Raw genomic sequence first — 26,184 nt, 5'->3', positions numbered from 1 at the left:
AAAGACGCCCCAAAAGTGACCCCATTTTGATCCAACAGTTTTTTTGTTAAATTTATGTGGATTAGTATGTGAAAATAAAAATCTACGTTTTTTCTGAGAAAACGTAGAAATTTTAAATTTTTTCAAGGAGTAAAGGAGAAAAAACACCCTAACATATGTAAAGTAATTTCTCACAATTATAGCAAGACCCCATATGCGGTAATAAACTGTTGTTTGGACCCACAGCAGGGCTCTGAAAAGAAGGAGCACCATTTGGATTTTGGATTTCTGATTTTGCTGGAATCTTTTTCAGTGCCATGTCGCGTTTGCAATGCACTGGAGGGACCAAAACAGTGGTAACCACCCAAAAGTTACCCCATTTTGGAAACTACACCCCTTAAGGAAATTTTCTAGGGGTAAAGTTAGCATTTTGATCCCACAGTTGATTGCTGAATTCATTGTAATTAATCCATTTATTGAAAATCTACTTTTTTTCTGAAAAAGCGTAGACATTTTTAATTTTTACAAGGAATAAAGGAGAAAAACACCCCAGCATTTGTAAAACAATTTCTCCCGATTACAGAAATAAACCATATGTAGTAATAAACTGCTGTTTGGACCCACAGCGGGGCTTAGAAGGGAAGGAGCGCTATTTGGCTTTTGGAGCTCAAATTTAGCGGAAATGGTTTTCGGGTGCCATGTCGAATTTGCAAAGCCCCTGATAGGCCAAAATTGGGATAAAGAGAGAAAAAACCACGGCGCCACCTTGTGCAGATCAGTCGGTAAAGGTGAGACAAAAGCCGTAACACAGGTAATATGCTCACCTAGGTAAGGAGTAAATAAGCGTGTAAATTAGAACCACACTGCTGCTGCCAGATCCGAGTCGGCATCCAAAAGGACCGCTTGAGAGGATAAGTATGCAGGAGAAAAAAGGATCATTCCAGGGGCGCTGCTGTGTGGTAGTAATGAACTGATCGAAATTCGGATATAATAATAAAAGAATTTATTCGAATGAGTGGCTACGCGTTTCGACGATGTACCATCGTCTTCATCAGGCCATATGAATAATACATTAAACACGTCTTATATAGCATCATGGTTCACAGATATCACGAGTGAAAAAAGCCGCCAAATCTGTAGGGGTCAGGGTGCGTTCGTGACGTCACAACCGGCTTTTTACCTTTTACACCAATCACAACGTGGATCGGTGAATGGGTAAATGTATTCAGTACATCACAGTGAGATTGTTACATAACATAAGAATAATAGGTAAGAAAGAAATTTAGGGTATTCATAAAAAACATAATAGTGTCAACGTATGAATAATAAAAACAAGACATAAAACAAATAGTTAAAATGGACACAATAAGTTAAAAGAGTAATTACACGTAGGGCTGCGCTACAGACCAATGGGTTGTTAGGTAGCAACGAAGGACGCCGGGACGCGAACTTGGTAACCAGGGCAACCAGGCCAAGAGCAGCGCAGCAGAGCATAAGGGAATATGCATCCGCTGTAGATAATTAGTAAAAATTAGATTCTTTATTCAGAATATGTATAAAATGTAATGCTCTTTTTTGCCCAGGGAGATTTTTCGGGATTTTTTACGGTTCTAACAAAAAGCGTTGCCAGGCAACAGAAAAACAAACAAACAGGACTAGAACAGCGAACAAACGGACAGAGGTAACAAGAAATAAAAGAATCAAGGTAAGTAAAAATCGTTAAAATTTCTAGGCGGCACACCAAACACTGTCGCCCGACCCTGGGTTTCGCCCTTCCGGCTTCCTCTGGGGCTTGAGGCTTTTAACCCTTTAGGCGTTTCACAGGAATTAAAGCAAAGTAGAGGTGAAATTTACAACTTTCATTTTTTTTTTTGGGCAAAATTCATTTGTAATAAAAGAAATTCTGTACCACAGAAGGTTTTACCCAAGAAATGCAACTCAATATTTATTGCCAAGATTCTGCAGTTTTTAGAAATATCCCACATGTGGCCCTAGTGTGCTAATGGACGGAAACACAGGCCTTAGAAGCAAAGGAGTACCTAGTGGATTTTGGGGCCTCCTTTTTATAGACTATATTTTAGGCACCATGTCAGGTTTGAAGAGGTCTTGTGGTGCCAAAACAGTAAAGACGCCCCAAAAGTGACCCCATTTTGATCCAACAGTTTTTTTGTTAAATTTATGTGGATTAGTATGTGAAAATAAAAATCTACGTTTTATCTGAGAAAACGTAGAAATTTTAAATTTTTTCAAGGAGTAAAGGAGAAAAAACACCCTAACATATGTAAAGTAATTTCTCACAATTATAGCAAGACCCCATATGCGGTAATAAACTGTTGTTTGGACCCACAGCAGGGCTCTGAAAAGAAGGAGCACCATTTGGATTTTGGATTTCTGATTTTGCTGGAATCGTTTTCAGTGCCATGTCGCGTTTGCAATGCACTGGAGGAACCAAAACAGTGGCAACCACCCAAAAGTTACCCCATTTTGGAAACTACACCCCTTAAGGAAATTTTCTAGGGGTAAAGTTAGCATTTTGATCCCACAGTTGATTGCTGAATTCATTGTAATTAATCCATTTATTGAAAATCTACTTTTTTTCTGAAAAAGCATAGACATTTTTAATTTTTACAAGGAATAAAGGAGAAAAACACCCCAGCATTTGTAAAACAATTTCTCCCGATTACAGAAATAAACCATATGTAGTAATAAACTGCTGTTTGGACCCACAGCGGGGCTTAGAAGGGAAGGAGCGCTATTTGGCTTTTGGAGCTCAAATTTAGCGGAAATGGTTTTCGGGTGCCATGTCGAATTTGCAAAGCCCCTGATAGGCCAAAACAGTGGAAACCCCCAAAAGTGACCCCATTTGGGAAACTACACCACTTAAGGGATCTATCTAGGGGTATAGTGAGCATATAGACTCCACAGGTCTTTTGCAGCATTTATTAGAATTAGGACGTGAAAATGAATATCAACATTATTTCCATTAAAATGTTGCATTTTTTCAATTTTACAAAGGATAAAGGAGGAAAAAGCACCCCAATATTTGTAAAGCAATTTCTCCCGAATACGGCAATACCCCATATGTGGTCATAAATGTTTTTTTCATTAGAAAGTAATTAACTCTTTCTGGACTGGTCAATGTTTGCTTTTGCTTTTTCGTTGTTCCCTCCCCGCATTGCAAGAGCCATAACGTTTTTATTTTTCCGTCAATAGAGCGGTGTAAGGGCTTATTTTTTGCGGGACGAGCTGTCGTTTTTATTGGTACCATTTTTTGGTACATATAACTTTTTGAGTACTTTTTATTACATTTTTTGTTAGAGCCAAGGTGACCAAAAAACAGTTTTAAATTATTTATTTTTCATTGTGTTCATCATGCAGGTTAAATAACGGTATATTGTAATCGTTTGGACTTTTACAGACACGGCGATACCAATTTTGGGAAAAGGTTTTCTTTTGGACTTCAAATATTTATTACATTTTGTTCACTAATAATAACTATTTACTTTTTTTTTATACACATTTTATTAGTCCCCTTAGGGGACTTGAACCAGCAATCAGTAGATCGCTGGTACAATACACTGCTATACTAATGTATTTCAGTATATTATAAATTTTACAGGCTCCTGTAACAGAGCGATTGCTGTTCCTTTCCATTAGTCCCGGGTGTCAGCTGTAATACACACCTGACAACCGCAAGCGTATGGCGCGGGTTCAGCATGTGAGCCCGCTCCATACTTCACCCCCCACACCACGACATAATATCAAGTAGTGGTGCGCAAAAGGGTTAATGCGCAGCGGATGGTGCAGTGTGAAAATTTACATTTTCCACTGATATGCCATTTTAGTGCACTATATGTTATGCCCAGTTTGTGCCACTAAGGACAAATACATCATAAAATATTAATTTTGTTCTCCTGGGTATGGTGATGCCATATCTGCGTACGTAAACTGCTGTTTGGGCACGCTGTAGGGCTCAGAAGGGAGGGAGCGACATTTGACTTTTGGAGCGCAGATTTAGCTTGGCCGTTGTTCTGTTTGGCGTTTTACTGGTATTTCAGTTTATAATGTGGAGGCATATGTAACCTGTGTGGAGAACATCAGGGTATATGTAATCTGTGTGGAGAACATCAGGGTATATGTAAACTGTGTGGAGTACATCAGGTTATATGTAAACTGTGCGGAGTACATCAGGGTATATGTAATCTCTGAGGAGTTTATCAGGGCATAATAAGAGGGTATAATAATGGGGTAAATAAATAATAATTCATAGATATGTGGCCCAGGCGTAGCACTGATAAATGGTGCCCAATCTTATCCGCTTTTGGAACACTCTGCACATATTGCATTGCCATATTCTGAGAGCCAGAACTTTTTGATTTTTTCTTCACCGGAGCTGTGTGAGGGCTTATTTTTTGCGGGACAATCTGTATATTTCATTGGTACCATTTTGGGGTGCATGCGGTTTTTTTATCACTTTTTATTCCATTTTTTGGCAAGCAAAGTGTCCAAAAACCATCAATTCTAACAATGTTTTTTATATTTTATTTTTTTACGGCGTTCACCCTGGGTTATAAATGACAATTTTACTTTATTTTGCGGATCGATACGATCACAGAGATACCATATGTATATAGTTTTTTTATGTTTTGCAGCGTTTGCGCAATAAAATCCCTTTTCTATAAAATTATTTATTTTTTTGTGTCGCCATATTCTGAGAACCATAACTTTTTTATTTTTCAGTCAAAAAAGCTGTGTAAGGGCTAGTTTTTTGCGGGACGGGTTGGAGTTTTTATTGGTACTATTTTGGGGTACATGCGACTTTTTGATCACTTTTTATTGCATATTTTGGGAGGGCTGGTGACCAAAAAATAGTGATTCTGGCATAGTTTTTTACTTTTTTTTTTTTTGCGGTGTTCCTCATGCAGGAAAAATAATAATATTACAGTTTTATAGATGGGGGTCGTTACGAACACGAGGATATGTGTACTCTTTTTAACGTGTTCATTTTTTTCCTATAATAAAAGACTTATTATAGGAAAAAAATCATTTTTTGCTTATGTAACTTATAACTTTAATTTTTAAACTTTTCTAAAACATTTTTATTATCTTTTTTTTACTTGTCCCACTGGGGACTACGAGATCTGCAGCTCTTATCGTTGCTGGAATACATTACACTACATACGTAGTGTAGTGTATTCTAACTGTCATTGTGACGTGACAGTCACTCTGACAGGAAGCCTCTGACTGGTCCTCGTAGGCTTCTGTATGTGTCAGCCCGGAAGCCATTGTCTGGCTTCCGATTGCCATGGCAACCATCGCCAGCCCCCGTGATTTAATGTGGGGGCTGACGATCTGCTCTAAACACCTTCGGCGATCGCAATCTCTTAAAGATGAGCATGGGAATATAATTGTAGAGGACAAAGAGAGGTCTGAGATATTAAACATGTACTTTTCCTCAGTGTTAACTGATAAGCTCCCAGTGCCAGATATTCAGGGGGACAGTAATAAAGGTTCCCCACCCAATATTACCTGCTTAACACAGCTGCGTCTGAGCAAATTAAATATTGATACATTTCCTTGCCCAGACGGCATACATCCATGAGTATTAACCCCTTCAGGACCGAGCCTGTTTTGGCCTTCAGGACGAAGCCGATTTTTCAAATCTGACATGTGTCAATTTATGTGGTAATAACTCCGGAATGCTTTTACCTATCCAAGCGATCCTGAGATTGTTTTCTCGTGACATATTGTACTTTATGCTAGTGAAAAAATTTGGTTGATAAATTCAATATTTATTTGTAAAAAACACCAAGATTTGGAGAAAATTTGCAAAAATTAGCATTTTTCTAAATTTAAATGTATCTGCTTGTAAAACAGATAGTAATAACACACAAAATAGTTACTAGTTAACATTTCCCATATGTCTACTTTAGTTTGGCATCGTTTTTTGAACATCCTTTTATTTTTCTAGGACGTTACAAGACATAGAACTTTAGCAGCGATTTCTCATATTTTCAAGAAAATTTCAAAAGGCGATTTTTACAAGAACCAGTTCAGTTCTGAAGTGGCTTTGAGGGCCTTATATATTAGAAAGTCCCCATAAATCACCCCATTTTGAAAACTGCACCCCTCAAAATATTCAACACAGCATTCAGAAAGTGTATTAACCCCTTAGGCGTTTCATAGGAATTAAAGCAAAGTAGAGGTGAAAGTTACAAATGTCATTTTTTTTTTACAAAATTCATTTGTAATACATTTTTTTCTGTACCACAGAAGGTTTTACCTGAGAAATGTAACTTATTATTTATTGCCCAGATTCTGCAGTTTTTAGAAATACCCCACATGTGGCCCTAGTGTCCTAATTTACTGAAATACAGGCCTCAGAAGCAAAGGAGCACCTAGGAGCACCTAGGAGCAACATATGTAAAGCAATTTCTCCTGATTATAGCAATACCCCATATGTGGTAATAAACTGCTGTTTGGACCCACGGCAGGACTCAGAAGGGAAGAAGCACCATTTGGATTTTGAAATTCTGATTTTGCTGGAATAGTTTTCAGTGCCGTGTCGCGTTTGAAATGCACTGGAGGGAACAAAATAGTGGAAACCCCCGGAAAGTGACCCCATTTTGGAAACTACACTCATCAAGGAATTTTTCTAGGGGTAAAGTTAGCATTTTGACCCCACGGTTGTTTTGCTGAATTCAATGGAATTATTCTGTAAAGGTAAAAATCGACTTTTTTCTGAAAAAAGGTAGCCATTTTTAATTTTTACAAGGAATAAAGGAGAAAAAGCACCCCAACATTTGTAAAACAATTTCTCCCGATTACGGAAATATGCCATATGTGGTAATAAACTGCTGTTTGGACCCACAGCAAGGCTTAGAAGGGAAGGAGCGCTATTTGGCTTTTGGAGCTCAAATTTAGCTGAAATGGTTTTTGGGTGTCATGTCGCATTTGCAAAGCCCCTGAGAGGCCAAAGCAGTGGAAACCCCCCAAAAGTGCAAATTACACCACTTAAAGAATCTATCTAGGGATATAGTGGGCATTTAGACCCCACAAGTCTTTTGCAGGATTTATTAGAATTAGGCCGTGAAAATGAATATCAACATATCTTCCACTATAATGTTGCATTTTTTTCAATTTCACAAAGGATAAAGGGGGAAAAAGCTGCCCAACATTTGCAAAGCTATTTCTCCCGAGAACGGCTATACCCCACGTGTGGTCATAAATGGTTTTTCATTAGAAAGTAATTAACCCTTTTTGGACTGATCCATTTTTTTCTTTTCCTTTTTCGTTTTTTCCTCCCCACATTCCAAGAGCCACAACTTTTTTATTTTTCAGTCAATAGAGCGGTGTGAGGGCTTATTTATTGAGGGACGAGCGGTCGTTTTTATTGGTACCATTTTTTGGTACATACAACTTTTTGAGCACTTTTTATTACATTTTTAGGTAGAGCCAAGGTGACCAAAAAAACAGCGATTTTGCAGTTTTAAATTCTTTATTTTTCACGTGAGACTCTCCATACATGACCCCCCACACTAAGACATGCTATGTTGTGGTGCGCGAAGGGGTTAATGCGCAGTGCATGGTGCGGAGTGAAAATTAAAATTTTCCACTGATATGCCATTTTAGTGCACTATATGTTATGCCCAGTTTGTGCCACTGAAGACAAATACATCATAAAATATTAACCGGGTTCTCCCGGGTATGGCGATGCCATATCTGTGGACGTAAATTGGTGTTTAGGCACGCTGCAGGGCTCAGAAGGTAGGGACGCCATTTGGCTTTTGGGGCGCAGATGTAGCTTGGTAGTTGTTCTGTTTTGAGTTTTACTGGTGTTTCAGTTTATAATGTGGGGGCATATGTTATCTGTGCGGCGTACATCAGGGTATAATAAGAGGGTATAATAATGCAGTAAATAAATAATAATCCGCAGATATGTGGCCAGTGTCGCACTGATAAATGGCGCCCGATCTTATCTGCTTTTGGAACGCTCTGCACATTTTGCATCGCCATATTCTGAGAGCCAGAACTGTTTTATTTTTTCAACACCGGAGCTGTGTGAGAGCTTATTCTTTGCGGGACAATCTGTAGTTTTCATTGGTACCATTTTGGGGTACCAGAAATTTTTTTGATCACGTTTTATTCCATTTTTTGGCAAGCAAGGTTACCAAAAACCATCAATTCTGACAATGTTTTTTATTCGTTTTTTTATGGCCTTCACCCTGGGCTATAAATTACCATTTTACTTTATTCTGCGGGTCCATACGATTACGGCGATACCAGATGTATATAATTTTTTTATGTTTTGCAGCGTTTGTGCAATAAAATCACTTATTTATAAAATAAATAATTTTTTGTGTCACCATATTCTGAGAGCCATAACTTTTTTATTTTTCAGTCAAAAAAGCGGTGTAAGGGCTTGTTTTTTGCGGGACGGGATGTAGTTTGTATTGGTACCATTTTGGCGTACATGCGACTTTTTGATCACTTTTTATTGTATATTTTGGGAGGTTTTGGTAACCAAAAAATTGTGATTCGGGCATAGTTTTTCGTTTATTTTATTCGCTGTGTTCACCATGCGGGAAAAATAATATTACAGTTTTATAGTTGGGGTCGTTACGAACGTGGTGATACGAAATATTTGTACTTCTTTTAACATGTTAATTTTTTTCCTATAATAAAAGACTTATTATAGGAAAAAAAGCATTCTTTGTTTATGTAACTTCTAACTTTTATTTTTACACTTTTTAAAAACATTTTTATTATCTTTTTTTTACTTTTTTCACTTATCCCACTAGGAGACACTTAGACTTGCAGCTTTGATCGCTGCTGGAACACATTACACTACACACATAGTATAATTGTTAAGGATCTGCCAGGCACAGCTTCTGTATCCACGCCCATAGGTAATCAGTCTGCACCTGCTTCTATGTCTGTGAGACTGACTCCATCTTCCACCACTCAGGATGGCAGGCTTAGGAGTGGGAGAGCCTATCACAGCCTGGCCAGACGGAGCTAGCTCCCGCCCTCTGTCTATTTATACCTGCCTTTCCTGTTCCTCCTTGCTTGTGATTCTTCTGTTTGGTTTCCTAGCCCTGCTGCATCTTGTACCATTTGACCCTGCTTCATATTGACCCTGGCTTACTGACTACTCTTCTGCTCTGCGTTTGGTACCTCGTACACTCCTGGTTTGACTCGGCTTGTTCACTACTCTCCTGCTCTGCGTTTGGTACCTCGTACACTCCTGGTTTGACTCGGCTCGTTCACCTCTCTTGTTGCTCAAGGTGTTGCCGTGGGCAACTGCCCCTTTACCCTTGCTTCTGTGTACCCTTGTCTGTTTGTCTGGCATGCACTTATTGAGCGTAGGGACCGTCGCCCAGTTGTACCCCGTCGCCTAGGGCGGGTCGTTGCAAGTAGGCAGAGACTGAGTGGCGGGTAGATTAGGGCTCACTTGTCTGTTTCCTCACACTACTATGGACCCCCTTGAGACCCTGGTTCAGCAAATGCAGGGTCTCTCCCTACAGGTCCAGGCCCTGGCTCAGAGGGTCAACCAGCCTGATGCTATCATGGTAGTGCCCCTGACCTCACCTCTTGAACCCCACCTCAAGTTGCCTGACCGGTTCTCAGGGGACCGGAAGACTTTTCTCTCCTTTCGGGAGAGTTGTAGGCTCTATTTTCGTTTTAAGCCCCACTCCTCAGGTTCTGAGAGCCAACGGGTGGGTATAATTATGTCCCGGCTCCAAGAAGGGCCCCAAGAATGGGCCTTCTCCTTGGCTCCTGACGCCCCTGAACTTTCCTCCGTTGATCTTTTCTTTTCTGCTCTCGAACTCATTTATGACGAGACTGACAGGACTGCCTTTGCCGAGAGTCAGCTGGTGACCTTACGTCAGGGTAAGAGACCTGTTGAGGAGTATTGCTCTGACTTTAGGAAGTGGTGCGTAGCTTCTCGGTGGAATGACCCTGCCTTAAGGTGCCAGTTTAGGTTGGGTCTGTCGAACGCCCTGAAAGACCTGCTAGTTAGCTATCCCTCTTCTGACTCCCTAGACCAGGTTATGGCTTTAGCGGTACGACTTGACCGACGTCTCAGGGAACGACAACGTGAACGTTTTTGTGTTTTCTCCTCTGACTCCCCCATGATGCCTCCCGTGGTTCCGTTGCTTCGTTCTTCCACGGAAGACTTGGAGGTACCTATGCAACTCGGGGCCTCCGTGTCCCCCCAATAACGTAGAGAGTTCCGCAGGAAGAATGGTCTCTGCTTCTATTGTGGGGATGACAAGCATCAAGTGAACACCTGTCCTAGGCATAAGACTAAGCAGCCGGAAAACTTCCGCGCCTAAGTGATCATCGGGGAGCTCACTTGAGCGCACAGGTATTTCCCGTAAATATGAAACGTAATAAAATCTTGCTTCCCTTTCAGGTCTCTTTTGGTGGTAGGTCTGCTACCGTCAGTGCCTTTGTGGATTCAGGGTCGTCTGCTAATATCATGTCTGTGGAATTTGCTTTGTCTCTAGCTATGCCTTTGATTGATTTGCCTAAACCTGTCCCGGTAGTGGGTATCGACTCCACTCCTCTTGCTAATGGTTATTTTACACAGCATACCCCTGTTTTTGAACTCCTTGTTGGCTCCATGCATTTGGAGCAGTGCTCTGTACTGTTGATGCATGGATTATCGTCCGATTTGGTTTTAGGCCTTCCCTGGTTGCAGTTGCATAATCCCACATTTGACTGGAATACTGGGGATCTTACCAAATCGGGTAATGAATGCTTGACGTCATGTTTTTCTGTTAATTATATTTCTCCCCCTGAGGAGGTGAACACGCTACCTGAGTTTGTTCAGGACTTAGCTGATGTTTTCTCTAAGGAGGCCTCCGAAGTGTTACCTCCTCATAGAGAAAACGATTGCGCTATCGATTTGGTACCAGGAGCTAAGCTCCCTAAGGGTAGGATATTTAATCTCTCTTGTCCCGAACGTGAAGCCATGACAGAGTATATCCAGGAATGCCTGGCCAATCGTTACATTCGCCCCTCTACTTCTCCGGTAGGTGCTGGCTTCTTCTTCGTAGGGAAGAAGGATGGTGGTCTTAGGCCATGCATTGACTACCGTAACTTGAATAAGGTCACTGTAAGGAACCAGTATCCCCTTCCTTTGATTCCTGATCTCTTTAATCAGGTTCAGGTGGCCCAATGGTACCATTTGACCCGGCTTCATATTGACCCTGGCTTACTGACTACTCTCCTGCTCTGCGTTTGGTACCTCGTACACTCCTGGTTTGACTCGGCTTGTTCACTACTCTTCTGCTCTGTATTTGGTACCTCGTACACTCCTGGTTTGACTCGACTCGTTCACCTCTCTTGTTGCTCACGGTGTTGCCGTGGGCAACTGCCCCTTTTCCCTTGCTTCTGTGTACCCTTGTCTGTTTGTCTGTCGTGCACTTATTGAGCGTAGGGACCGTCGCCCAGTTGTACCCCGTCGCCTAGGGCGGGTCGTTGCAAGTAGGCAGGGACTGAGTGGCGGGTAGATTAGGGCTCACTTGTCTGTTTCCTTACCCCCATCATTACAGTAATGTGTTCTAACTGTCATTGTGACGTGACAGTCACACTAACAGGAAGCATCGGGGGACCGGCCGGAGGCTTCTCCTCCGAGGCTTCCGTACATGGCAACCCGGAGGTCATTGTCTGGCCTCTGGTTGCCATGATAAGGATCGCCAGCCCCCGCAAATGCATGTGGGGGGCTGCCGATCCGCTGTAAACCTCTTCGATGTGGTGATCGCAATCGACCACCGCATCGAAGGGGTTAATTGCGAATTTCAGCGGCGACAGGCCGCTGATCGGCAACGGGGAGAGCAGGGCTGACACCTTGCACAGTTAACCGCCGCTGCGGTGTAGCGCCTGGCGGCGGTTAACTGTTAAAGCGCGGACGTAACTGCACGCCCAGGTGCGCGAAGTTACTGCTCACCTGGACGTGCATTTACGCCAAGGTGCGGGAAGGGGTTAAGGCAATTAAGCTCAGTATTGGACAGACCATTGTATTTCATCTTCTTAGACTCTCTTGTAACAGGATCAGGACCACAGGATTGGGGGACGGCTGATATTGTACCAATATTTAAGAAGGGTAAAAAGGTGGAACATAGTAACTACTGTCCAGTAAGTTTGACATCTGTAGTATGCAAAATATTTGATGATATTCTAAGAGATGAACTGCAAAAGTATATAGCGGAGAAAAGTCTAATAACTGATAACCAGAATGGATTCATGAAAAACAGGTCGTACCTAACCAACATGCTCAGTTTCTATGAGGAGGTAATTGCAAATCTGGATGTTGGTCATGCGGGTGATGTAAGTTATTTGGATTTTGTAAAAGCATTTGATACTGTTCCTCACAACAGTCTTGTTGAAAGCTACAGACACAGGGACTGGGGGACCATGTATGCAAGTGGGTAAAGAATTGGTTAAGGGACAGAAAACAAAGAGCTGTTATAAATGGAACTTACTCAAAATGGGCTGAAGTCAGCAGTAAATGATGTTGTGGATGGGATTGATAGCAAGGTGTCAGTTTTTGATGATGATACAAAACTTTGTAGGATACTTAAAACTCAACTTGAAATATTACAGAAAGACCTAGATAAGCTTTGGACACATGGGCAAAAACATGGCAGATGAAACTTAATGTTGATAAATGTAAAGTAATACACTTAGGAGACAATAATAGCATTAATTCATATACATTAAATGGAATACAACTGGGGATAATGGTACAAGAGAAGGACCTGGGTATTCCGGAAAGAAATAAGCTAAGCAGCAGCTCTCAATGTCAGGCAGCAGCTGCAAAAGCAAATAGGATTTTAGGGACAATGAAAAGAGAGCTAAAAACCAGTGATTCAAATGTAATATTATCACTCTATACATCCCTTGTAAGGCCACATCTTGAATATGGAATTTAGTTTTGGGCTCCACATTGTAAAAATGACACAGGAGAACTGGAGAAGGTACAAAGGCGGGTGTCATGTCCATGGCTGCGGGCCGTCAGGTTCACTCACCTCCTGCTGGGTCGGCGAGCGCTGGCCCCAGTCTTCTCCTCAGGAGACACCAGCCCTCACTTCCACTCACCCCGGCTGGGTCCCATAGGGTGTGCGCGCACGCTCGTGCCCGCTTTTAAAGGGAATTTAATGCTAAATAAGCCCTTGAGCCCCCTGGACTATAAGAGGGGCCCAGCCCCTTCCTGCAGTGCCTGAGCGTTGTTTGTCGTATCCTAGTTTATCTAAGCAAATGGTCTCCCAGTGTTTTCCAGTGTATCCTGTATCCCGTGCTATCCTGGTCAAGCGCCGTGCTGTGCTTTAGTCATGCTGTGTTGTATTTCACGCCTGTCCTGCTACTCCACACTTGACGTCTACCCGCTGCCTAGTCCCAGCCGAGCCTGCCTTGCTTCTGTCCGAGATGCCACAGGTACCCTATACGAACTATAGACTTTGACCTGTGCCCTGTTGGCCAGCTGCCATACCGCCAAGGCGGTATGGCCCAGTGGGTCCATGAACCCTACGTGACAGTACGCTCAAGCTTTGGACCCTGCTGCTCGATCCAAGACGACGTCACAAGAGATGCGGACGGACATGCTGGACCTCCGGTCTCGACAGGACCAACTCCTCCAGGCCTTGAACATTCTCGCACGTCGGCAGGAAGCACGAGCTGCCTTTCCTCCTACTACACCTACTGGCAGTATTGATCCCCAGACTACACTCTTGGCAGTGTTGATCCTCGTTTTTCTTTGCCACTTCCTGACCACTATGATGGAGACGCAGGTACCTGTCGTGGATTTTTTAACCAGTGCCAGATCCACTTCAGCCTGTATCCTAGTGCATTTTCGTCTGATGGCGCAAGGGTCGCTTTCATCATCTCTCTTCTTACTGGCAAGGCCCTTGCATGGACAAACCCTATCTGGGAGAGACAAGGACCAGAGACCGGTGACTTCCAGGGGTTCCTTCGGACATTTCGCACTGTGTTTGAGGAGCCTGGACGAGTCTCATTTGCAGCAGCTTCCTTGCTGAACCTACACCAAGGAGACATCTCGGTGGGCGAGTATGCCATCCACTCCCGTACCCTGGCGGAAGAACTGTTGTGAAACAATGAGGCCCTGGTGGCTACATCCTGGCTTGGACTGTCTCCTAAGATTAACGACGAACTTGCCGCTCAAGACCTGCCATCTACCCTGGATGACCTCATCCTTCTAGCTGCCCGGATTGATAGAAGGCTCCGAGAACGGCTCCAAGAGGTTCGTCGGGAGGGAGCTCTTCCTAGTCCGGTTCCTACCTTGCAGCAACCCCTGCTGTCCTCAGATGCCAATCCTCCTAAGGTGTTTGTGAGGATGGACCAATGTATGCTATCTACCCAGGAGAAACAACGCAGACACACTTCGGGACTCTGTCTTTATTGCGGCCTCGGAGGCCATTTTGCATCAGGTCTCTGCGTATCTGGACTCTGGATCCACTGCTAATTTCATTTGTAGAGACCTGGTGGACCTTCTTCAATTACCCACTACCCCTCTGGAGAGACCGTTGATGGTTACATCAGTAAATGGACTACCTCTGCCAGACCCAGTTATAGCTGTGACCAAGCCGCTGAGGCTCCAAGTAGGGGCTCTCCACTCCTGTCGTTCTATGTCCTATCCAAAACCGTTAACCCTGTGCTGCTGGGCCTGCCTTGGCTCTGACTACATGCCCCAGTCCTGGACTGGAACTCTGGAGAGGTTCTCCAGTGGGGAACCGATTGTCACAGCCAATGCCTGGTGCAGATTCGTTCGGCTCAGCCTCCTCTGCCTTGGTCATTGGCAAGATTTCCTGCTCATTATTCTGTATTTTCGGACATCTTCAGCAAGAAAGAGGCGGAGACGCTGCCCCCACACCGGGCGTATGACTGTCCTATCGAGATAGTTCCTGGTGCTTCCCTTCCCCATGGTATGGTATATTCTCTCTCCTTGCCATAGACTCTGTCCATGTCCGCCTATGTTAAAGAGAACTTGGAGAGGGGCTCCATACAGAAGTCTTCCTCCCCGGCAGGAGTCGGGTTCTTCTTCGTCAAGAAAAAGGATGGTTCACGGTGAAAAATAGGTATCCGTTGCTATTGATCTCTGAACTGTTTGATCGTATACGTGGTGCCAAGTTTTTCTCTAAACTAGACCTGCATGGGGCTTACAACCTAATCCGGAATCGCCGGGGTGACGAATGGAAGACTGCATTTAACACCCATGACGGACACTATGAATATCTAGTAATGCCCTTCGGCCTGTGTAATGCTCCCGCGGTCTTCCATGAGTTTGTTAATGACATATTCCGCGACCTCCTCTAAGTTTGTGTTGTGGTCTATCTTGATGACATCTTGATTTTTTTCTCCAGATCCAATGACTCATCGGAGACATGTCCGTCAAGTTTTGCTGCAGTTGAGGAAGAATCACTCGTACGTCAAGTTGGAGAAGTGCATGTTTGAGAAAGATGCTCTACCCTTCCTGGGCTACATCATCTCGAAGATCTCAAGATGGATCCTGAAAAGGTAAAGTCCGTCCTGGAATGGCCACACCTTCAAGGCTTGAGGGCCATACAGCTCTTCCTGGGATTCACCAATTTCTACAGACAGTTCATTCCAAACTTCTCCTCACTGGCATCTCCTATCCCTAACCTCACCAAGAAAGGCATGAACGCCAAGGTGTGGACTCCAGAAGAAGAATCCGCATTTAATAGCCTGAAGAGTGCCTTCACGTCAGCCTGTATCCTCCATCATCCAGATGTTTCTCGACAGTTCTCTTTGGAGGTGGACGCCTTCTCTGTCGGTGCTGGTGCACTCATGTTCCAGAGAGGTTCAAGGGCAAGTCAATGGTACATGGCTATTAGTCTGAGCTCTTCTCTTCTGCAGGACGCAACTACTCAATTGGATCGGGAGTTACTGGTCATCAAATTGGCTCTGGAGGAGTGGAGACATCTATTAGAGGGCGCAGTTCATCCTATCTCGATATTTACAGACGACAAGAACCTCACTTTTCTCCAGATGGCCGACAAGAATGTGAGAGCCAATGCCTTGTCCAGGTCATTCAAGACAGAGGACACTATGGAGTCTCCACAGAGTATCATTAACCCATCCTGCATCATCCCTGTCAACCCTTTGCAAGTTTGAGACATTCCCCCGGGGAGGACTTTTGTGCATCTGGCGGACAGAAAAAGAATCCTCCACTGGGGACACAGTTTCAAATTGGCAGGTCACGCGGGCGCCCGTAAGACCCGATTGCTCGTCAGTTCTAGTCACCCACGCTGCCCAAAGACATCATGGACTTTGTCTCCTCCTGCACGGTGTGCGCAGCAAATAAGGTTGCCCACTCCAAACCGGCGGACCCGCTCCAGCCATTGCCTGTGCCCGATTCCCCCTGGCAACATATTGCTATGGACTTTGTCGCAGACCTGCCTCTCTCTGCTGGTTGCAGTACGGTCTGGGTGGTGGTGGACCGATTCTCCAAAATGGCTCATTTCATTCCACTGACCGGCCTACCGTCCGCTTCCCGACCGGCCAATCTCTTCTCCAACACATCTTCCGTCTGCACGGCTTGCCTCTACATATTGTGTCAGATCGGAGTGTTCAGTTCACCTCTAAGTTCTGGAGAGCCCTCTGCGTACTCCTCAGTGTGAAGTTGGACTTTTCCTCTGCCTACCATGCCCAGTTCAATGGTCAAATCGAGAGAATAAACTAGATTATGGAGAACTATCTATGACACTTCATCACTAGGCAGCATGATGACTGGTTGCAGTTGCTTCCTTGGGCTGAATTCACCTACAACAACCACACTAGTGAGTCCACCGCTAAGAGTCCATTATTCATTGTCTATGGCCAACACCCTCCTATACCTCTTCCTGTTTCCACTACGTTCCAGGTGCCTGCAGCGGACTCTGCATTCAGGGACTTTCTACAGATCTGGCAGCAGACTCGATCTTCTATTCTGCTGGTGGTCGACCGCATGAAGAGAAAGGCAGACACAAGAGAGCCTCCCCAGTTCCTTCCAGGTACTAAGGTCTGGCTGTCCTCTAGGAATATCTGGCTGAGGGTGCCATCGTACAAGTTTGTTCCCAGGTTCCTTGGACCCTTCGAGATTTTGCAACAAATCAACACTTTTTCCTACAAGCTTTGGCTGCCTCTTACCCTCAAGATCCCCAACTCCTTCCATGTCTCCCTCCTGAAGCCGGTGATCTTGAACCGCTACTCCAAGACTTCTACTCCTGAAGTGGCTCCCAGCGGTACATAAGAGACTTTTGATGTTATGGAGATCCTGGACATTAAAAAAGTAGGAGGAAGAACCTTTTATTTAGTAGATTGGAAGGGGTTTGGTCCAGAAGAGAGATCCTGGGAGCCAGAAGAGAATGTCAATTCTCTCTTATTCTGGTCCCAAGAGGAGGGAGCGTAAGAGGGGGGATTGCTGTGATGTCCGTGGTCGCTGACCACAAACTCCTTCCATCCAGTCGAGCCCTTCTCTCCAGAGATGTCTGCAAATGCGGACTTCCTGTTCCAGTGATCACAAGGGTGCGCTTGGGAGCTCAGTCCAGACTTAAGGAGCCAAAGCGCACACAGGTGGGAGATTGAGATGATTGCTCCCAGAGCACCCTGGGCTATAAGAAGGGCTGTGCCACTCCCTGCAATGCCTGAGCCTTTTTGTCTACCCTAGTCTGTCTAAGCAAATGGTCTCCTAGTGTTTCCCAGTTCCTAGTGTTTCCCGTTCCTGCCACCTGTAACCTGTATCCCGTGCTATCCTGGTCAAGTACCGCGTTGAGCTGAAGCTGTGCTGTGTACCATGCCTGTCCTGCTACACCATGCCTGGAGCCTGCCTGCTGCCTAGTCCCAGCCGAGTTTGTCTTGCTACTGTCTGAGCTACCACAGTAGCACTATAGACTGGTACATGTGTCCTGTTGGCCAGCTGTGATACCGTCAAGGCGGTACGGTCCAGTGGGTCCACGTACCCAACGTGACACCATACCATGTGCAAATTATACCCTCATACAAAGTCCAAATAATATAACCATGCCATGTGTAATTAACCCCTTAAGGACACAGCCTGTTTTGGCCTTCAGGACACAGCCAATTTTCTCAAATCTGACACGTTTCACTTTATGTGGTAATAACTTCAGAATGCTTTTACCTATCCAAGCGATTCTGAGATTGTTTTCTCGTGATACATTGGACTTTAGGTTACTGGCAAAATTTGCTTGATACATTAAGTATTTAATTGTGAAAAACACAAAAATTTTGTGAAAAATTTCAAAAATTAGCATTTTTCTAAATTTAAATGCATCTGCTTGTAAGGCAGATAGTAATACCACACAAAATTGTTGCTAATTAATATCCCCCATATGTCTACCTTATGTTGCCATCGTTTTTTGAACATCCTTTTATTTTTCTAGGACGTAACACAGCTTAGAACTTTAACAGCATTTTCTCACATTTTCAAGAAAATTTCAAAAGGCTATTTTTACTGGGGCCAGTTCAGTTGTGAAGCGGATTTTAGGGCCTTATATATTAGAAACACCCAATAAGTAACCCCATTTTAAAAACTTCACCCTTCAAAGTATTCAAAACAGCATTTAGAAAGTTTTTTAACCCTTTAGACGTTTCACAGGAATTAAGGCAAAGTAGATGTGAAATTTTAAAATGTCTTTTTTTTTGCAGAAATAGATTTTTCATCTATTTTTTTTTGTAACACAGAAAGTTTTACCAGAGAAACGCAACTAAATATCTATTGGCCAGATTCTGCAGTTTTTAGAAATACCCCACATGTGGCCCTAGTGCACTTATTGACTGAAGCACAGGCCTCAGAAGCAAAGGAGCACCTAGAGGATTTTGGGGTCTCCTTTTTATTAGAAAATATTTTAGGCACCATGTCAGGTTTAAATGGCTCTTGCGGTCCCAAAACAGTGGAAATCCCCCAAAAGTGACCCCATTTTGGAAACTATACCCCTTGAGAAAATTGTCTAGGGGTATAGTGAGCATTTTTACGCAGCAGGTTTTTTGCAGAAATTATTGGAAGTAGACCGTGAAAATGAAAATCAACATTCTTTCAAAGAAAATGTAGGTTTAGCTAATTTTTTCTAATTTCCACAAGGACTAAAGGAGAAAATGCACCTCTACATTTGTAAAGCAATTTCTCCCGAGTAAATCAATATCCCACATGTGGTCATAAAGGGCTGTTTGGACACACGGCAGGGCTTAGAAGGGAAAGAGCGCCATTTGGATTTTGGAGCTCAAATTTAGCAGGAATTGTTTGCGGAGATTAAATCACATTTGCAAAGCCCCTAAGGGACCAAAACAGTAAAAATGCCAAAAAAGTGACTCCATTTAGGAAACTACACCCCTTGAAGAATCCATCTAGGGGTGTAGTGAGCATTTTGACCACACAGAGGTTTCATAGATTTTATTAGAATTGGGCAGTGAAGATAAAAAAAATCCTTTTTTTTCCCAATAAGACATAGCTTTAGCTCAAAATTTTTCATTTTCTCAACAAATAAAGGAATAAAAGAACCCCAACATTTGTAAAGCAACTTCTCTGGAGTACGGCAATACCCCATTTGTGGTCATAAACTGCTGTTTGGGCACATGGCAAGGATCAGAAGGGAAGGGGCGCCATTTTGCTTTTGGAGCACAGATTTTGCTGGATTGGTTTCTTGACACCATGTCACTTTTGCAAAGCTCCTAAGGTACCAGTACAGTGGTAACTCGCAAAAAGTGACTCGATCCACGAAACTACAGCCCTTGAGGAATTAATTTAGGGGTGTAGTGAGCATTTTTGACACCACAGGTGTTTCATAGATTTTATTAGAATTGGGCAGTGAAAATAAAAAAAATCCTTTTTCTTCAATAAGACGTAGTTTCAGCTGAAAATTTTCTCAAGAAATAAATTTAAAAAAGCACCCCAACACTTGTAAAGGAACTTCTCCTGTGTACGGCATTACCACATATAAGGTCATAAACTGCTGTTTGGGCACAGAGTAGGGCTCAGAAGGGAAGGAGCGCCATTTGCTTTTGGAGTACAGATTTTGCTGGATTGGTTTCTGTCGCATTTGCAAAGTCCCTGTGGGACCAAAACTGTGGATCCCCCCCAGAAGTGACCCCATTTTGGAAACTACACCCCTCAAGGTATTCACCTAGGGGTGTAGTGAGCATATTAACCCCGCAGGTGATTGGCAGAAATTGGTGTGCACTCGCTGTTGCAGAGTGAAAATGGGATTTTTTTTCCATAGATATGCCAATATGTGGTGCCCAGCTTGTGCCACCATAACAAGGCCGCTCTCTTATTATTATCCTGTGTTTCCTGGTTTTAGAAACACCCTACATGTGGCCCTAATCTTTTGCCTGGACATTCGACCAGGCTCTGGAGTGAAAGAGTACCAGGTAATAGGACCTAATTTGGCAATTTACAAAGTATTGGATCACAATTGTAAAGGCTCTGATGTGAAATAATAAAAGAAACTGTTGAAAAGTGACCCCCATTTTTTGGAAACTTTATTAAGGGGTGTAGTGAGCATTTTCACCGCACAGGCCATTTCCATGAATGATTGCACTGCGGAAGGTGCAAAGTAAAAATTTAAATTCAGTGGCAAATATGTCGTGCCCAGCTTGTACCACTGAAGACACACACCCTAAAAATTGTTCAAAGGGTTCTTCCGGGTATGGCAATGCCATTTATGTGGAAGTAAACTGCTGTTCAGAAAGGAGGTAGCGCCATTTGGCTTTTGGAGCGTGGATTTTGCTTAGTAGTAGTTTTGTTTGGAGTCTTATTGGTGTTTCCGTTTATAATGTGGGGGTACATGTAAGCCGGGCGGAGTATATAAGGGGCATAGTCAGGTGGTATAATAATGGGGTAAAAAAAACAATAAAATAATCCATAGATATTTGTTACGCTGTGACACAATCCTTTCTGCACAGGCCGGTGTCTCACTAATAAATGGTCCTTACATATTCCCCTTTTGGTCCACGCTCGGCATTTTTGCAGTTTGGGGAATTTTGCTGAGAGGTGTTGTCCTGGTATAATACGGGCGCTCTCGCTTCCAGCTTCCACTAGAAACAGAAGAAATGTTTCCCTCGGATCGTCACAACTGCATATTTTTTCTTTCCTGACTTATTGGAGCCTTAACTAATTTTATTTTTTCATAGATGTAGTGGTATGAAGGCTATTTTTTTTGCAAGACGAGCTGTAGTTTTTATTAGTACCATTTTGGGGTACATGCGACTTTTTGATCACTTGTTATCCTTTTTTATTTTTGGGAGGCAAGGTGACCAAAAACCAGCAATTGTGGCATAGTTCTTTAGTTCTTTTTATACAGCGTTCACCATGCGTTATACATTACATGTTACCTTTATTCTGCGGGTCAGTCCGGTTCCGGTGATACCTAATTTATAGCACTTTTTTATGTTTTACAACTTTTTGCACAATAAAATAACTTTTGTAAAGAGAATGGATTTTTTTCTGCCGCCAAGTTGTGAGAGCCATAACACCAGTTCCCATCACGTAACTGTATGTGAAAATGCGGTAAGGGGTTAATACCCCCATACAAATTCCAAATAATATCACCGTGCCATGTGTAAATAATACCCACATACAATGTTTAAATAATATCACCATGCCATGCGTAAATAATACCCCCATACAAAGTCCAAATAATATCACCATGTCATGTGTAAATAATACCCCCATACAAAATCTAAATAATATCACCATGCTATGTGTAAATAATACCCCCATACAAAGTCCAAATAATATCACCATGCCATGTGTAAATAATCCCCCCATGCAGTGCTCCTAACGGAACAAAAAGTACACTAAGGACTTCTTTTAATTACACGCACTGGACAACACTTTACTATATTCTCTCTCTCTGAGGACCCATCCGCCAGCACTGCCATCTCCTGTTGTAGTCCTGCACCTGAATTTTTTTAATTATTGCTTTCAAAAACGTACAAATATAAAGTATAACGCCTCATTCACACGACAGGGTCCGAGTGCCCCCTGTAGGTAATGCCACCCAGCCCCCTGCAGGTAATGCCACCCAGCCCCCTGTTGGTAATGCCACCCAGCCCCCTGCAGGTAATGCCACCCAGCCCCCTGCAGGTAATGCCACCCTGCCCCCTATAGGTAATGCCACCCTGCCCCCTATAGGTAATGCCACCCTGCCCCTTGTAGGTAATGCCACCCTGCAACTTGTAGGTAATGCCACCCAGCTCCCTGTTGGTAATGCCACACTGCCCCTTGTAGGTAATGCCACCCTGCCCCTTGTAGGTAATGCCACCCTGCCCCTTGTAGGTTTTGCCACCCTGCCCCTTGTTGGTAATGCCACCCAGCTCCCTGTTGGTAATGCCACCCTGCCCCTTGTATGTAATGCAACCCTGCCCCTTGTAGGTAATGCCACCCTGCCCCTTGTAGGTAATGCCACCCAGCTCCTTGTTGGTAATGTCATCCTGCCCCTTGTAGGTAATACCACCATGCTCCCTGTTGGTAATGCCACCCTGCCCCTTGTAGGTAATGCCACCCTGCCCCTTGTAGGTAATGCCACCTTGACCCTTGTAGGTAATGCCACCCAGCTCCCTGTTGGTAATGCCACCCTGCCCCTTGTAGGTAATGCCACCCTGCCCCTTGTAGGTAATGCCACCCAGCCCCCTGTAGGTGATGCCACCAAGTCCCCTGTAGGTGATGCCACACAGCCCCCTGTAGGTTGCACCCATCCCCGCACCACATTCCAGGAGAAGTCACTGACTTCAATGTCCATATATGGACAGTGTAGTCACGGACTTCTCCTGGAGAGGAATTCCCTGCCACAGGTCGGGAATTCCGCTTCATAAGTGAGTGACGTCACTGTGTCCATATATGGACAGTGTAGTCACTCACTTCTCCTGTAGCGGAATCCCCGGCCATAGAGTCGGGGATTCCGCTGCAGAAGTGAGTGACATCGCTGTGTCCATATATGGACAGTGTAGTCACTCACTTCTCCTGTAGCGGAATCCCCGGCCATAGCGTCGGGGATTCCGCTGCAGAAGTGAGCGACATCGCTGTGTCCATATATGGACAGTGTAGTCTCTCACTTCACCTGTAGCGAAATCCCCGGCCATAGAGTCGGGGATTTCGCTGCAGAAGTGAGTGACATCGCTGTGTCCATATATGGACAGTGTAGTCACGCACTTCTCCTGTAGCGGAATCCCCGGCCATAGAGTCGGGGATTCCGCCGCAGAAGTGAGTGACTTCACTGTGTCCATATATGGACAGTGTAGTCACGCACTTCTCCTGTAGCGGAATCCCCAATCCCCGGTTGGGGATTGGGGATTCCGACTCCTACACGGAGCAAAAAAAAACCCTCCTCCTCACATGCACTCTGCACTGTGAGGAAGAGGAGGAGAGAGAGCACGAGCGACGGAATACATGGCCATCACTCGGGACACATTCCGGTGATGGCCGTGTATTACCCGGCCCCATAGACTTCTATGGGAGCCGGGCTGCCGGGTAAACGGCCGATAATAGGGCATGTCCCATTTTTTGACGGCCAGGTTTCCCGGCCCGTCAAAAAATCGGTCGTGTGAATGGCCCCATTAGGGGTCTATTGTTCCTAATGCAGCCGGGTGACGGACGATTTATGAACGGCCGTCACCCGGACGGAAAACCCTGTCCCTGTCCTGTGAATAAGGGCTAAATATATACCAAACTCAACCCCACTGACCTGTGACTCACCCACAGCCGCAGAGAGAGAAGTGTTTTTCCATAAACCCACATATGCAAACGTTTCTCTTCCAACACCCTCAATCCATAAATATTTTCCTCATATAGTACAATCTCATTTATCGGCTGTCTTCATTTATAGACAGATGGATCTCTGACTCCACCTGACACCTTATGACTGTATTCCACACTTTTGTATTGTTGCTCAGCCTAAGTGCTGTATACTTTATATGAAAAACAGACTGATAACCCATCAGGGGTATGCAGGACAGCCTTTCCCATAACTTTTCATTTGGGTCGATTTTCCTGATTTCTTCTTAGGGCATGTTCAGACTTATCGGATTTGCTACAGAATTCCTTTGAGGCTAGGTAGTGGCAAATTTCCGCCACATCTGAACATGCCCTTATGGGGTCTGATCAGTTCTGTGGTGATCTGTGTAGAACCGTGTAATATAATACAGACCCTAAACCAGGGGCGTAGCTAAAGGCTCATGGGCCCCGATGCAAAAGTCCTTCATGGGCCCCCCCCCCCCAGTTAATGGCTGATGGCCCACAGCTTTCAGCTCAATTGCTGGGTCTCAGGGGCGTAGTTAAAGAGACTCTGTCACCACATTATAAGTGCCCTATCTCCTACATAAGGAGATCGGCGCTGTAATGTAGGTGACAGCAGTGCTTTTTATTTAAAAAAACAATCTATTTTTACAACTTTATTAGCGATTTTGGTTTATGCTAATGAGCTTTCTTAATGCCCAAGTGGGCGTGTTTTTACTTTAGACCAAGTGGGCGTTGTACAGAGGAGTGCATGACGCTGACCAATCAGCATCATGCACTCCTCTCCATTCATTTACACTGCGCTAGCGATATAGTTATATCACTATGTGCAGCTACATACACAAACCCTAACATTACTACAGTGTCCTGATAATGAATACACATGACCATCCAGCCTGGACGTCATGTGTACTCAGAATCCTGACACTTCTGAGTCTTTTCTGTGAGATTCCAGCAACGGATACGAAATCTCGCGAGATTACGAGGTAAACGAGATTTCGTTTCCCTTGCTGGAAATCTCACAGAAAAGATTCAGAAGTGTCAGGATTCTGAGTACACATGACGTGCAGGCTGGATGGTCATGTATATTCATTATCAGGACACTAGTAATGTTAGGGCTTGTGTATGTAGCTGCACATAGTGATATAACTATATCGCTAGTGCAGTGTAAATGAATGGAGAGGAGTGCATGATGCCGATTGGTCAGCATCATGCACTCCTCTGTACAACGCCCACTTGGTCTAAAGTAAAACACGCCCACTTGGGTATTAAGAAACTTATTAGCATAAAGCTAAAAATCACTCATAAAGTGGTTTAAAATAGATAGTTTTTCTAAATAAAAAGCATTACTGTCACCTACATTATAGCGCCAATCTCCTTATGTAGGAGATAGGGTACTAATATGAATGGTGTGGTTTGCTGCAAATTTCATAATCGCGGCAAAACCGCGACATTTTTGCCGCGATTACGAAAATCGCGGCAAAACCGCGCCATTTTTGCCGCGATTACGAAAATCGCAGCAAAACGCATGGTGAATTAAAAAAATGTAACTAACCCTACAGGAGTTGGGGTCAGGAGAGACAAGTAAAGAAGAGACAATGGGGGATGCAGGGAGAGAGGGGGTTAAGGAAGCGCTCACCAGGACCTGAGAGGTGGACGTGCCTTCTCTTCTGCCGACTCTGCTGCTGCTATACTGCGATAGAAGGACCTGATCGGTGGGCGTGGCTTCTGTTCCTCAAAGGCGAATCAGGTCACATGGGCATGACATCATTAAAGGTCCTTCAGCAAACGGCATCTGTCCAACTTTAATGCTGCTTATGCAGCGTTTTTACATAAGTAACCTCACGAAAATGTGGTGGGGGGGGCCGTGGGCCCCCCAGGCTTCAGGGCCCGGTCGCAATTGCGACCGCTGCGACCCCTATAGCTACGCCACTGCCCTAAACTGCACTCACAGACAGAATTCATACCTATTACATTCAGTGACTAACAGGTGATGTTTTTTTCTGAGGTGTTCTCTCTACTTTTCTTCTTCATCCGGTCCAGGCCGCTGTGACTTTGTCTCCTGATGACTGCAGAGTTTGCTGCCGAGACATCTTTGACCCAGCACTTCTGCAAACCCCAAGACCGGACCCCTAATTTAATCCCAGACTAGACTTAAAGAGGACCTGTCACCAGGTCCTAACATCAAACTCACATGTATTACCTTTAGCCAGCTCCCTCCGTTTCCAACGCTGTTTTTCTTTTTGTTCTGCTCCCCCCCTGTTCCTGAGTAATGATGCTCCGTACTTTATACGCCCAATATGGTAATTCACTGTAGTTAGCCAATAAGACGTGAACTAAAGTGAATCTCCCTGGATGGAGCCATCTTCACAGCCTCTGATGCTGTCCAGTCAGCGCAAAGTAGCTTATGACAAGCCTTGTCCAGTGAC

General features: G+C 44.2%; 1 protein-coding gene across 1 annotated transcript in view; it reads right to left on the bottom strand.

Moving 5' to 3' along the window:
- Window positions 1-26,184, bottom strand: part of ABCG4 (ATP binding cassette subfamily G member 4) — a 365,340-nt gene that overhangs the window by 229,894 nt on the left and 109,262 nt on the right. The window lies entirely within an intron of this gene.

Source organism: Rhinoderma darwinii, chromosome 10 (assembly GCF_050947455.1).
Source record: "Rhinoderma darwinii isolate aRhiDar2 chromosome 10, aRhiDar2.hap1, whole genome shotgun sequence".
NCBI lineage: Eukaryota > Metazoa > Chordata > Amphibia > Anura > Rhinodermatidae > Rhinoderma > Rhinoderma darwinii.
This window is presented reverse-complemented; position numbering and strand designations above follow the sequence as displayed.